Source organism: Oncorhynchus gorbuscha, unplaced genomic scaffold, assembly GCF_021184085.1.
Source record: "Oncorhynchus gorbuscha isolate QuinsamMale2020 ecotype Even-year unplaced genomic scaffold, OgorEven_v1.0 Un_scaffold_770, whole genome shotgun sequence".
NCBI lineage: Eukaryota > Metazoa > Chordata > Actinopteri > Salmoniformes > Salmonidae > Oncorhynchus > Oncorhynchus gorbuscha.
The window spans coordinates 140,001-155,010 of NW_025745804.1; positions in this window are offsets into that span (position 1 = coordinate 140,001).

Below are 15,010 nucleotides of genomic sequence, written 5' to 3' on the forward strand. Positions count from 1 at the left end.
GAGAGCCAGAGAGGTAGCTAAAAAGGGAGAAAAGTAGAAAATGTTCCTCGATTACTTTTTTTCTGAGGTCCTGCCAAGATAGTGTGTCTATGAGAGAGAGAGAGAGAGAGAGAGAGAGAGAGAGAGAGAGAGAGAGAGAGAGAGAGAGAGAGAAATGGTTCCTAGATGACTGTGTTCCCCTGCCGCAGCACGCGAGCTTGGGGACAGCGATGTGAGTCACCACCGCCTCCGCCCCGCCCCGCCCGTGTGTGTGTGACTCAGTAGACCACTGTCACAGAATAAACAGTCAGACTGTCATCCCTCTTACGGCCGCCCATGTGACCTCCGCCCCCACCGCTCACACATTCATAACCTCACACACATTCATAACCTCACACACACACACACATTCATAACCTCATAACCTCACACACACACACATTCATTCACACACACATTCATAACCTCAACACACACACATTCAACACACACACACACACACACACATAACCTCACAGACACACACACATTCATAAACTCACACACACATTCATAACCTCACACACACACACATTCATAAACTCACACACACATTCATAACCTCACACACACATTCATAACCTCACACACACACACATTCATAAACTCACACACACATTCATAACCTCACACACACATTCATAACCTCACACACACATTCATAAACTCACACACCTTGTTTAGAGGTTACAGACACCTTGTTTAGAGGTTACAGACACCTTGTTTAGAGGTTACAGACACCTTGTTTAGAGCAGGTTACAGACACCTTGTTTAGAGCAGGTTACAGACACCTTGTTTATAGCAGGTTACAGACACCTTGTTTAGAGGTTACAGACACCTTGTTTAGAGGTTACAGACACCTTGTTTAGAGGTTACAGACACCTTGTTTAGTAGGTTACAGACACCGTGTTTATAGTAGGTTACAGACACCTTGTTTAGAGGTTACAGACACCTTGTTTATAGCAGGTTACAGACACCTTGTTTAGAGGTTACAGACACCTTGTTTAGAGGTTACAGACACCTTGTTTATAGCAGGTTACAGACACCTTGTTTATAGCAGGTTACAGACACCTTGTTTAGAGCAGGTTACAGACACCTTGTTTAGAGGTTACAGACACCTTGTTTAGAGGTTACAGACACCTTGTTTATAGCAGGTTACAGACACCTTGTTTAGAGGTTACAGACACCTTGTTTAGAGGTTACAGACACCTTGTTTAGAGGTTACAGACACCTTGTTTAGAGGTTACAGACACCTTGTTTATAGCAGGTTACAGACACCTTGTTTAGAGGTTACAGACACCTTGTTTAGAGGTTACAGACACCTTGTTTAGAGCAGGTTACAGACACCTTGTTTAGAGGTTACAGACACCTTGTTTAGAGGTTACAGACACCTTGTTTAGAGGTTACAGACACCTTGTTTAGAGGTTACAGACACCTTGTTTAGAGCAGGTTACAGACACCTTGTTTAGAGGTTACAGACACCTTGTTTAGAGGTTACAGACACCTTGTTTAGAGCAGGTTACAGACACCTTGTTTAGAGGTTACAGACACCTTGTTTAGAGCAGGTTACAGACACCTTGTTTAGAGGTTACAGACACCTTGTTTAGAGGTTACAGACACCTTGTTTAGAGCAGGTTACAGACACCTTGTTTAGAGGTTACAGACACCTTGTTTAGAGGTTACAGACACCTTGTTTATAGCAGGTTACAGACACCTTGTCCAGTGAATAGACTTTCTATCTGCCTGTTGTCTTCTGATGTGGCTTTCTCCTTCCTTCCTTCCTTCCTTCCTTCCTTCCTTCCTTCCTTCCTTCCTTCCTTCCTTCCTTCCTTCCTTCCTCTTTCTTTCTTTCTTTTTTCCCTTGCTTCCTTGCTTCCTTGCTTCCTTGCTTCCTTGCTTGCTCCCTCCCTCCCTCCCTCCCTCCCTCCCTCCCTCCCTCCCTCCCTCCTCCCTCCCTCCCTCCCTCCCTCCCTCCCTCCCTCCCTTCCTTCCTCCCTCCCTCCCTCCCTCCCTCCCTCCCTCCCTCCCTCCCTCCCCCCCTCCCTTCCTTCCTTCCTTCCTTCCTCCCTCCCTCCCTCCCTTCCATCCTTCCTTCCTTTTACCTCAGTCATGACCCACGATGACTGTGTCTTTCATATTCATTCAAGGAGGAATCGTTTGCCGGTCCATTGTTTACAACACAGTCAGGATGAAGAGGCTATGGACAGTTAGTCACCCCCCCCCCCTCCCCCAGGAAGGGGAGGTGTCGCTAAGTTACAGTGTGAGTCATGTTTTGTGGAAGGATGTAGAATGGTTTGATAGTAAATAGGATCCTTCTAACTCTATGGGCGTAACCTGGTATGTAGGTTGACTCATTCATATTCCCTTTAACCTCTGTAGTGAATCCCAGGAGTTTAGGGAATACAGGGACCTTCCTATGGTAGGACAGAGTCTATCAGGACAGGGTCTGAGAGTGTGGTCTGTCTGCCGTGGTCCTGTGTTTCTCTGTAACAGAGAGCAGAGTGTGGTCTGTCTGCCGTGGTCCTGTGTTTCTCTGTAACAGAGAACAGAGTGTGGTCTGTCTGCCGTGGTCCTGTGTTTCTCTCTGTAACAGAGAACAGAGTGTGGTCTGTCTGCCGTGGTCCTGTGTTTCTCTGTAACAGAGAACAGAGTGTGGTCTGTCTGCCGTGGTCCTGTGTTTCTCTGTAACAGAGAACAGAGTGTGGTCTGTCTGCCGTGGTCCTGTGTTTCTCTGTAACAGAGAACAGAGTGTGGTCTGTCTGCCGTGGTCCTGTGTTTCTCTGTAACAGAGAACAGAGTGTGGTCTGTCTGCCGTGGTCCTGTGTTTCTCTGTAACAGAGAACAGAGTGTGGTCTGTCTGCCGTGGTCCTGTGTTTCTCTGTAACAGAGAGCAGAGTGTGCTCTGTCTGCCGTGGTCCTGTGTTTCTCTGTAACAGAGAACAGAGTGTGGTCTGTCTGCCGTGGTCCTGTGTTTCTCTGTAACAGAGAACAGGGTCTGAGAGTGTGGTCTGTCTGCCGTGGTCCTGTGTTTCTCTGTAACAGAGAGCAGAGTGTGGTCTGTCTGCCGTGGTCCTGTGTTTCTCTGTAACAGAGAGCAGAGTGTGGTCTGTCTGCCGTGGTCCTGTGTTTATCTGTAACAGAGAACAGAGTGTGGTCTGTCTGCCGTGGTCCTGTGTTTATCTGTAACAGAGAGCAGAGTGTGGTCTGTCTGCCGTGGTCCTGTGTTTATCTGTAACAGAGAGCAGAGTGTGGTCTGTCTGCCGTGGTCCTGCATGATAAACTACAGCTGTCTGCTTTTCTTCTGTTGTAAAAAATAAAATAAAAATAGAGACTCCCTTCAGGCCCCGTCTACATCCCAAACTACAGCACCCATATTTAACCTCAATATCCCACTCTGTGTCAGGAAGTCTTTGCGTCCATCCTATTGGAGGAGACTGAGCTGTTGGCCTTTCTATTGGATGGAACGCTGAACGTTATACTGAAACAGAAGGTGAAAGACGAGCTCTATAATACAACATGGACACAGTACACCAACACTATGCACAACCATAAATGTCTGGTAATATGGGGCCTGTATCTCTGAAGTCTGGCATTCCAGACTCTTCCCCTTGACTCGTGCAATTAGCCCGGGGACGAGGTTAACATATAAGTGACTGTCCAAAATGTCTGGTAAAATGTGGCTTGTGTATACAGAGCATTCGGAAAACTATTCAGACCCCTTGACTTTTTCCACATTTTGTTTACGTTACAGCCTTATTCTAAAATTGATTCATTTTTTTTTCACATCATCAATCTATACACAATGGAAGACATACAAGACCACTGATAATCTCCCTCGATCTGGGGCTCCACGCAAGATCTCACCCCGTGGGGTCAAAATGATCACAAGAACGGCGAGCAAAAATCCCAGAACCACACGGGTGGACCTAGTGAATGACCTGCAGAGAGCTGGGACCAAGGTAACAAAGCCTACCATCAGTAACACACTACGCCGCCAGGGACTCAAATCCTGCAGTGCCAGACGTGTCCCCCTGCTTAAGCCAGTACATGTCCAGGCCCGTCTGAAGTTTGCTAGAGAGCATTTGGATGATCCAGAAGAAGATTGGGAGAATGTCATATGGTCAGATTAAACCAATATATAACTTTTTGGTAAAAACTCAACTCGTCGTGTTTGGAGGACAAAGAATGCTGAGTTGCATCCAAAGAACACCATACCTACTGTGAAGCATGGGGGTGGAAACATCATGCTTTGGGGCTGTTTTTCTGCAAAGGGACCAGGACGACTGATCCGTGTAAAAGAAAGAATGAATGGGGCCATGTATCGTGAGATTTTGAGTGAAAACCTTCTTCCATCAGCAAGGGCATTGAAGATGAAACGTGGCTGGGTCTTTCAGCATGACAATGATCCCAAACACACCGCCCGGGCAATGAAGGAGTGGCTTCGTAAGAAGCATTTCAAGGTCCTGGAGTGGCCTAGCCAGTCTCCAGATCTCAACCCCATAGAAAATATTTGGAGGGAGTTGAAAGTCCGTGTTGCCCAGTAACAGCCCCAAAACATCACTGCTCTAGGGGAGATCTGCATGGAGGAATGGGCCAAAATACCAGCAACAGTGTGTGAAAACCTTGTGAAGACTTACAGAAAACGTTTGACCTCTGTCATTGCCAACAAAGGGTATATAACAAAGTATTGAGATAAACTTTTGTTATTGAACAAATACTTATTTTCCACCATAATTTGCAAATACATTAATTAAAAATCCTACAATGTGATTTTCTGGAGAAAAAAAATATCATTTTGTCTGTCATAGTTGAAGGGTACCTATGATGAAAATTACAGGCCTCTCTCATCTTTTTAATTGGGAGAACTTGCACAATTGGTGGCTGACTAAATACTTTTTTTTGCCCCACTGTATATATATCTGGTAATATGGGGTCTGTATATATATATATATATATATATGGTAATATGGGGTCTGTATATATATATATATATCTGGTAATATGGGGTCTGTATATATATATATATATATCTGGTAATATGGGGTCTGTATATATATATATATATCTGGTAATATGGGGTCTGTATATATATATCTGGTAATATGGGGTCTGTATATATATATATATATATGGTAATATGGGGTCTGTATATATATATCTGGTAATATGGGGTGTGTATATATATATATATATATATGGTAATATGGGGTCTGTATATATATATCTGGTAATATGGGGTCTGTATATATATATCTGGTAATATGGGGTCTGTATATATATATATATATCTGGTAATATGGGGTCTGTATATATATATCTGGTAATATGGGGTGTGTATATATATATATATATGGTAATATGGGGTCTGTATATATATATCTGGTAATATGGGGTCTGTATATATAATATCTGGTAATATATATATATATATATATCTGGTAATATGGGGTCTGTATATATATCTGGTAATATGGGGTCTGTATATATATATCTGGTAATATGGGGTGTGTATATATATATATATATCTGGTAATATGGGGTCTGTATATATATATCTGGTAATATGGGGTCTGTATATATATATATATATATATATATATATCTGGTAATATGGGGTCTGTATATATATATATATATATATATATGGTAATATGGGGTCTGTATATATATATATATCTGGTAATATGAGGTCTGTATATATATATATATATATATATATATATCTGGTAATATGGGGTCTGTATATATATATATATATCTGGTAATATGGGGTCTGTATATATATATATATATATATATATCTGGTAATATGGGGTCTGTATATATATATCTGGTAATATATATATATATATATATATATCTGGTATATATATATATATATATATATAATATGGGGTCTGTATATATATATATATCTGGTAATATGGGGTCTGTATATATATATATATATGGTAATATGGGGTCTGTATATATATATCTGGTAATATGGGGTCTGTATATATATATATATATCTGGTAATATGGGGTCTGTATATATATATATATATCTGGTAATATAGGGTCTGTATATATATATATATTTGGTCATATAGGGCCTGTATATAAGTGTATATTTAATGAATGTTTGTCTGTCAGTATAGGGCCTGTATATAAGTGTATATTTAATGAATGTTTGTCTGTCAGTATAGGGCCTGTATATAAGTGTATATTTAATGAATGCATGTCTCACTACATCCCATTCCCTAAGATGAGGAAATACATTGACCCCTAATTGACCCCTACACTAGCTGGGACCGGCAGGATGACTGAGAGGAAGCATCTTGAGATGTGTTCAACTGCATTTCCCATAGGGACCTGGTCTAAAGTAGTGTACTATAGGGAATAGGGCTCTGGTCTAAAGTAGTGCACTATATAGGGAATAGGGACCTGGTCTAAAGTAGTGCACTATATAGGGAATAGGGCTCTGGTCTAAAGTAGTGCACTATATAGGGAATAGGCTCTGGTCTAAAGTAGTGTACTATATAGGGAATAGGGACCTGGTCTAAAGTAGTGCACTATATAGGGAATAGGGCTCTGGTCTAAAGTAGTGCACTATATAGGGAATAGGGCTCTGGTCTATAGTAGTGTACTATATAGGGAATAGGGCTCTGGTCTATAGTAGTGTACTATATAGGGAATAGGGCTCTGGTCTATAGTAGTGTACTATATAGGGAATAGGGACCTGGTCTAAAGTAGTGCACTATAGGGAATAGGGTTCTGGTCTAAAGTAGTGTACTATATAGGGAATAGGGCTCTGGTCTAAAGTAGTGTACTATATAGGGAATAGGGCTCTGGTCTATAGTAGTGTACTATATAGGGAATAGGGTTCTGGTCTAAAGTAGTGCACTATATAGGGAATAGGACTCTGGTCTAAAGTAGTGTACTTTATAGGGAATAGGGCTCTGGTCTAAAGTAGTGTACTATATAGGGAATAGGACTCTGGTCTAAAGTAGTGCACTATATAGGGAATAGGGCTCTGGTCTAAAGTAGTGCACTATATAGGGAATAGGGCTCTGGTCTATAGTAGTGCACTATATAGGGAATAGGGCTCTGGTCTATAGTAGTGCACTATATAGGGAATAGGGCTCTGGTCTAAAGTAGTGCACTATATAGGGAATAGGGCTCTGGTCTATAGTAGTGCACTATATAGGGAATAGGGCTCTGGTCTATAGTAGTGCACTATATAGGGAATAGGGCTCTGGTCTAAAGTAGTGCACTATATTGGAATAGGGACCTGGTCTAAAGTAGTGCACTATATAGGGAATAGGGCTCTGGTCTATAGTAGTGCACTATATAGGGAATAGGGCTCTGGTCTAAAGTAGTGCACTATAGGGAATAGGGCTCTGGTCTATAGTAGTGCACTATATAGGGAATAGGGCTCTGGTCTATAGTAGTGCACTATATAGGGAATAGGGCTCTGGTCTAAAGTAGTACACTATATAGGGAATAGGGCTCTGGTCTATAGTTGTGTACTATATAGGGAATAGGGCTCTGGTCTATAGTAGTGTACTATATAGGGAATAGGGCTCTGGTCTAAAGTAGTGCACTATATAGGGAATAGGGCTCTGGTCTATAGTAGTGTACTATATAGGGAATAGGGCTCTGGTCTAAAGTAGCGCACTATATAGGGAATAGGTCTCTGGTCTAAAGTAGTGCACTATATAGGGAATAGGGCTCTGGTCTAAAGTAGTGCACTATATAGGGAATAGGGCTCTGGTCTAAAGTAGTGCACTATATAGGGAATAGGGCTCTGGTCTAAAGTAGTGCACTATATAGGGAATAGGGCTCTGGTCTAAAGTAGTGCACTATATAGGGAATAGGGCTCTGGTCTAAAGTAGTGCACTATATAGGGAATAGGTACCTGGTCTAAAGTAGTGCACTATATAGGGAATAGGGCTCTGGTCTAAAGTAGTGTACTATATAGGGAATAGGGCTCTGGTCTATAGTAGGGTACTATATAGGGAATAGGGCTCTGGTCTATAGTAGTGTACTATATAGGGAATAGGGCTCTGGTCTATAGTAGTGTACTATATAGGGAATAGGGACCTGGTCTAAAGTAGTGCACTATATAGGGAATAGGGCTCTGGTCTAAAGTAGTGCACTATATTGGGAATAGGGCTCTGGTCTAAAGTAGTGTACTATATAGGGAATAGGGCTCTGGTCTATAGTAGTGTACTATATAGGGAATAGGGTTCTGGTCTAAAGTAGTGCACTATATAGGGAATAGGGTTCTGGTCTAAAGTAGTGTACTATATAGGGAATAGGACTCTGGTCTAAAGTAGTGTACTATATAGGGAATAGGGCTCTGGTCTAAAGTAGTGCACTATATTGGGAATAGGGACCTGGTCTAAAGTAGTGTACTATATAGGGAATAGGGCTCTGGTCTAAAGTAGTGCACTATATAGGGAATAGGGACCTGGTCTAAAGTAGTGTACTATATAGGGAATAGGGCTCTGGTCTAAAGTAGTGCACTATATAGGGAATAGGGCTCTGGTCTAAAGTAGTGCACTATATAGGGAATAGGGCTCTGGTCTAAAGTAGTCCATTTATAGGGAATAGGGCTCTGGTCTAAAGTTGTGTACTATATAGGAATAGGGCTCTGGTCTATAGTAGTGCACTATATAGGGAATAGGGCTCTAGTCTATAGTAGTGTACTATATAGGGAATAGGGCTCTGGTCTATAGTTGTGCACTATATAGGGAATAGGGCTCTGGTCTAAAGTAGTGTACTATATAGGGAATAGGGTTCTGGTCTAAAGTAGTGTACTCTGGTCTAAAGTAGTGTACTATATAGGGAATAGGGCTCTGGTCTAAAGTAGTGTACTATATAGGGAATAGGGCTCTGGTCTAAAGTAGTACTATATTGGGAATAGGGCTCTGGTCTAAAGTAGTGTACTATATAGGGAATAGGGCTCTGGTCTAAAGTAGTGCACTATATAGGGAATAGGGACCTGGTCTAAAGTAGTGTACTATATAGGGAATAGGGCTCTGGTCTAAAGTAGTGCACTATATAGGGAATAGGGCTCTGGTCTAAAGTAGTGCACTATATAGGGAATAGGGCTCTGGTCTAAAGTAGGGCACTATATAGGGAACAGGGCTCTGGTCTAAAGTAGTGCACTATATAGGGAATATGGCTCTGGTCTAAAGTAGTGTACTATATAGGGAATAGGGCTCTGGTCTATAGTAGTGTACTATATAGGGAATAGGGCTCTGGTCTAAAGTAGTGTACTATATAGGGAATAGGGCTCTGGTCTATAGTAGTGTACTATATAGGGAATAGGGTGCCTTTTGGGAAGCCTGTCTTGTTCCTGATTCTAAAAGTAGTTTCTTTGTTGTCCCTGTCTGGTGGGTCAGTGAACCCTGAGTGGTCTGGTCTGTACAGTGTGTGTGTGTGTGTTCACTTCCTGTGGACATAGTGTTTGGATTGGGCCGTCTGGGTGTCTGGTTGTGAGGAAGAGATCTCAGCAGCCAAGCTGGAATTAAAGAGGGGATGGTGAGAGAGGGTGAGAGAGGGTGGAGGAGGAGAGGAGTGAGAGATGGTGAGAGAGGGTGGAGGAGGAGAGGAGTGAGGGGTGGTGAGAGAGGGTGGAGGAGGAGAGGATTGAGGGGTGGTGAGAGAGGGTGGAGGAGGAGAGGAGTGAGATGGTGGAGGAGGAGAGGAGTGAGGGGTGGTGAGAGAGGTTGGAGGAGGAGGTGAGTGAGGGGTGGTGAGAGGGGTGGATGAGGAGAGGAGTGAGGGATGGTGAGAGAGGGAGAAGGAGGAGAGGAGTGAGGGGTGGTGAGAGAGGGAGGAGGAGGAGAGGAGTGAGAGATGGTGAGAGAGGGTGGAGGAGGAGAGAAGTGAGAGAGGGTGGAGGAGGAGAGGAGTGAGGAATGGTGAGAGTGGGTGGAGGAGAAGAGGAGTGAGGGATGGTGAGAGTTGGTGGAGGAGGAGAGGAGTGAGGGACGGTGAGAGTGGGTGGAGAAGGAGAGGAGTGAGGGACGGTGAGAGTGAGTGGAGGAGGAGAGGAGTGGGTGGAGAAGGAGCGGAGTGAGGGACGGTGAGAGTGGGTGGTGGAGGAGAGGAGTGAGGGATGGTGAGAGTGGGTGGAGGAGGAGAGGAGTGAGAGACGGTGAGAGAGGGTGGAGGAAGAGAGGAGTGGGTGGATTAGGAGAGGAGTGAGGGATGGTGAGAGTGGGTGGAGAAGGAGAGGAGTGAGGGACGGTGAGAGTGGGTGGAGGAGGAGAGGAGTGAGGGATGGTGAGAGTGGGTGGAGGAGGAGAGGAGTGAGGGACGGTGAGAGTGGGTGGAGGAGGAGAGGAGTGAGGGATGGTGAGAGAGGGTGGAGGAGGAGAGGAGTGAGGGACGGTGAGAGTGGGTGGAGGAGAAGAGGAGTGCATGAATGCATGTCTCACTGCATCCCATTCCTAAGATGAGGAACTACATTGACCCCTAATTGACCCCTACACTAGCTGGGACCGGCAGGATGACTGAGAGGAAGCCTCTTGAGATGTGTTCAACTGCATTTCCCATAGGGACCTGGTCTAAAGTAGTGTACTATATAGATTAGAGCTGTAGGAGAGACTAGACATCTACCACCCCACTACCAGATTAGAGCTGTAGGAGAGACATCTACCACCCCACTACCAGATTAGAGCTGTATGAGAGACTAGACATCTACCACCCCACTACCAGATTAGAGCTGTAGGAGAGACTAGACATCTACCACCCCACTACCAGATTAGAGCTGTAGGAGAGACTAGACATCTACCACCCCACTACCAGATTAGAGCTGTAGGAGAGACTAGACATCTACCACCCCACTACCAGATTAGAGCTGTAGAAGAAACTAGACATCTACCACCCCACTACCAGATTAGAGCTGTAGGAGAGACTAGACATCTACCACCCCACTACCAGATTAGAGCTGTAGGAGAGACTAGACATCTACCACCCCACTACCAGATTAGAGCTGTAGGAGAGACTAGACATCTACCACCCCACTACCAGATTAGAGCTGTAGGAGAGACTAGACATCTACCACCCCACTACCAGATTAGAGCTGTAGGAGAAACTAGACATCTACCACCCCACTACCAGATTAGAGCTGTAGGAGAGACTAGACATCTACCACCCCACTACCAGATTAGAGCTGTAGGAGAGACTAGACATCTACCATCCCACTACCAGATTAGAGCTGTAGGAGAGACAAGACATCTACCACCCCACTACCAGATTAGAGCTGTAGGAGAGACTAGACATCTAGCACCCCACTACCAGATTAGAGCTGTAGGAGAGACTAGACATCTACCACCCCACTACCAGATTAGAGCTGTAGGAGAGACATCTACCACCCCACTACCAGATTAGAGCTGTAGGAGAGACTAGACATCTACCACCCCACTACCAGATTAGAGCTGTAGGAGAGACTAGACATCTACCACCCCACTACCAGATTAGAGCTGTAGGAGAAACTAGACATCTACCACCCCACTACCAGATTAGAGCTGTAGGAGAGACTAGACATCTACCACCCCAATACCAGATTAGAGCTGTAAAAGAGACTAGACATCTACCACCCCACTACCAGATTAGAGCTGTAGGAGAGACTAGACATCTACCACCCCACTACCAGATTAGAGCTGTAGGAGAGACATCTACCACCCCACTACCAGATTAGAGCTGTAGGAGAGACATCTACCACCCCACTACCAGATTAGAGCTGTAGGAGAGACATCTACCACCCCACTACCATATTAGAGCTGTAGGAGAGACATCTACCACCCCACTACCAGATTAGAGCTGTAGGAGAGACTTCTACCACCCCACTACCAGATTAGAGCTGTAGGAGAGACATCTACCACCCCACTACCAGATTAGAGCTGTAGGAGAGACATCTACCACCCCACTACCAGATTAGAGCTGTAGGAGAGACATCTACCACCCCACTACCAGATTAGAGCTGTAGGAGAGACATCTACCACCCACTACCAGATTAGAGCTGTAGGAGAGACATCTACCACCCCACTACCAGATTAGAGCTGTAGGAGAGACATCTACCACCCCACTACCAGATTAGAGCTGTAGGAGAGACATCTACCACCCCACTACCAGATTAGAGCTGTAGGAGAGACATCTACCACCCCACTACCAGATTAGAGCTGTAGGAGAGACATCTACCACCCCACTACCAGATTAGAGCTGTAGGAGAGACATCTACCACCCCACTACCAGATTAGAGCTGTAGGAGAGACATCTACCACCCCACTACCAGATTAGAGCTGTAGGAGAGACTTCTACCACCCCACTACCAGATTAGAGCTGTAGGAGAGACATCTACCACCCCACTACCAGATTAGAGCTGTAGGAGAGACATCTACCACCCCACTACCAGATTAGAGCTGTAGGAGAGACATCTACCACCCCACTACCAGATTAGAGCTGTAGGAGAGACTTCTACTACCCCACTACCAGATTAGAGCTGTAGGAGAGACATCTACCACTCCACTACCAGATTAGAGCTGTAGGAGAGACATCTACCACCCCACTACCAGATTAGAGCTGTAGGAGAGACATCTACCACCCCACTACCAGATTAGAGCTGTAGGAGAGACATCCCTACCAACCCACTACCAGATTAGAGCTGTAGGAGAGACATCTACCAACCCACTACCAGATTAGAGCTGTAGGAGAGATTAGGGGAGGTAATGTAGCCTTTGTTTTTTTGTCCAGCTCACTTTTGGTTCTGAAATTAGCCTCATCCACTAATTAATTTGTCATTTTAGCAGATGAAGTGTTTGAGCTGGTAATCTGTGAATATTTATTGTTTACAAATGAGCAACGACATGAATATATATATCCACATCTTTGGATTGCACCACATCTCAAAAACAAATGGACCGCTTGGTAAATGTGAGAGATCTTCTTTCCTTTCCCTCCTTGGCCGAACAGTGCACCTCACAAAGTGATGAAATTATCAATTTACATTTTTTTTATTTTTAAATGACTTTTTGCTGATGGTGAAACCTGAACAATCAAAATCAAATCTATTGTAGGTCCCGTTCGTCAGATGAGTGTTTTGTCTCTGGTAGTTGACTTTGTTTCAGGTAAAACACCATTTTCAACAGCTCATAGATAACTGAACTCAGCAAAAAGAAACGCTCCTCTCACTGTCAACTGTGTTTATTTTCAGCAAACTTAACACGTGTAAATATTTGTATGAACATAACAAGTTTCAACAACTGAGACATAAACTGAACAAGTTCCACAGACATGTGACTAACAGAAATGGAATAATGTGTCCCTGATCAAAGGAGGGTCAAAATCAAAAGTAACAGTCAGTATCTGGTGTGGCCACCAGCTGCATTAAATACTGCAGTGCATCTCCTCCTCATTGACTGCACCAGATTTGCCAGTTATTGTTGTGAGAGGTTACCCCACTCTTCCACCAAGGCACCTGCAAGTTCCCTGACATTTCTGGGGGGAATGGCCCTTGCCCTCACCTCCGATCAATAGGTCCCCAAATGTTCTCAATGGGATTGAGATCCGAGCTCTTCGCTGGCCATGGCAGAACACTGACATTCCTATCTTGCAGGAAATCACGTAAAGAAAGTGCAGTATGGCTTGTTGTCATGGTTTTGGTTGGTGGCATTGTCATGCTGGAGGGTCATGTTAGGATGAGCCTGCAGGAAGGGTACCACATGAGGGAGGGTCATGTCAGGATGAGCCTGCAGGAAGGGTACCACATGACGGAGGGTCATGTCAGGATGAGCCTGCAGGAAGGGTACCACATGAGGGAGGGTCATGTCAGGATGAGCCTGCAGGAAGGGTACCACATGAGGGAGCAGGATGTCTTCCTGAAACACTCAGCGTTGAGATTGCCTGCAATGACAACAAGCTCAGTCCGATGATGCTGTGACACACCGCCTCAGACCATGACAGACCCTCCACCTCCAAATCGATCCCACTCCAGAGTACAGGCCTCGGTGTAACGCTCATTCCTTCAACAATAAACGCGAATCCAACCATCACCCCTGGTGAGACAAAACCGCAACTCGGCCAGTGAAGAACACTTTTTGCCAGTCCTGTCTGGTCCAGCGACGGTGGGTTTGTGCCCATAGGCGACGTTGTTGCCGGTGATGTCTGGTGAGGACCTGCCTTACAACAGGCCTACAAGCCCTCAGTCCAGCCTGTCTCAGTCTATGCGGACAGTCTGAGCACTGGATGGAGGGATTGTGCGTTCCTGGTGTAACTTGGGCAGTTGTTGTTGCCATCCTGTACGAGAGCTTCTGGTCAGCGGGGTGGTGGCACCGGGATCCTCATCTTCCCAAGTGGTCATTCTCTCTTTCTCCCCTTACCCATCTGTCTATCGCCTCCTTTTGAATTCCATGCTGTCACAGTTACCAGCCCTTTCAAGCTTAACATCCTTATCATTTATCGCTCCAGGTTCCCCGGAGAGTCATCAATGAGCTTGATGCCTTGATAAGCTCCTTTCCTGAGGAAGGCTCACCTCTCACAGTGCTGGGCGACTTTAACCTCCCCACGTCTACCTTTGACTCATTTCTCTCGCTCCTTCTTTCCACTCCTCTCCTCTTTGACTCACCCTTCACCTTCCCCCTACTCACAAGGTGCAGGCAATACGCCGACCTCCTATCTTTACTAGATGCTGTCTTCCACTAACCTCATTGCAACTCCCTCCAAGTCTCCCGACCACTACCTTGTATCCTTTCTCTCGCCATCCAACACCTCCACACTGCCCCTACTGATGGTATTCGTCCCAACCTTCGCTTCTCCCCGCTACTCTCTCCTCTTCTCCATCCTATCATCTCTTCCCTCTGCTCAAACCTTCTCCAACCTATCTCCTGATTCTTGCCTCCTCAACCCTCCTTTCCTCCCTTTCTGCATCCTTTGACTCTCTATGTCCCCTATCCTCCAGGCCGGCTCGGTCCTCCCCTCCCGCCCCGTGGCTCGACGA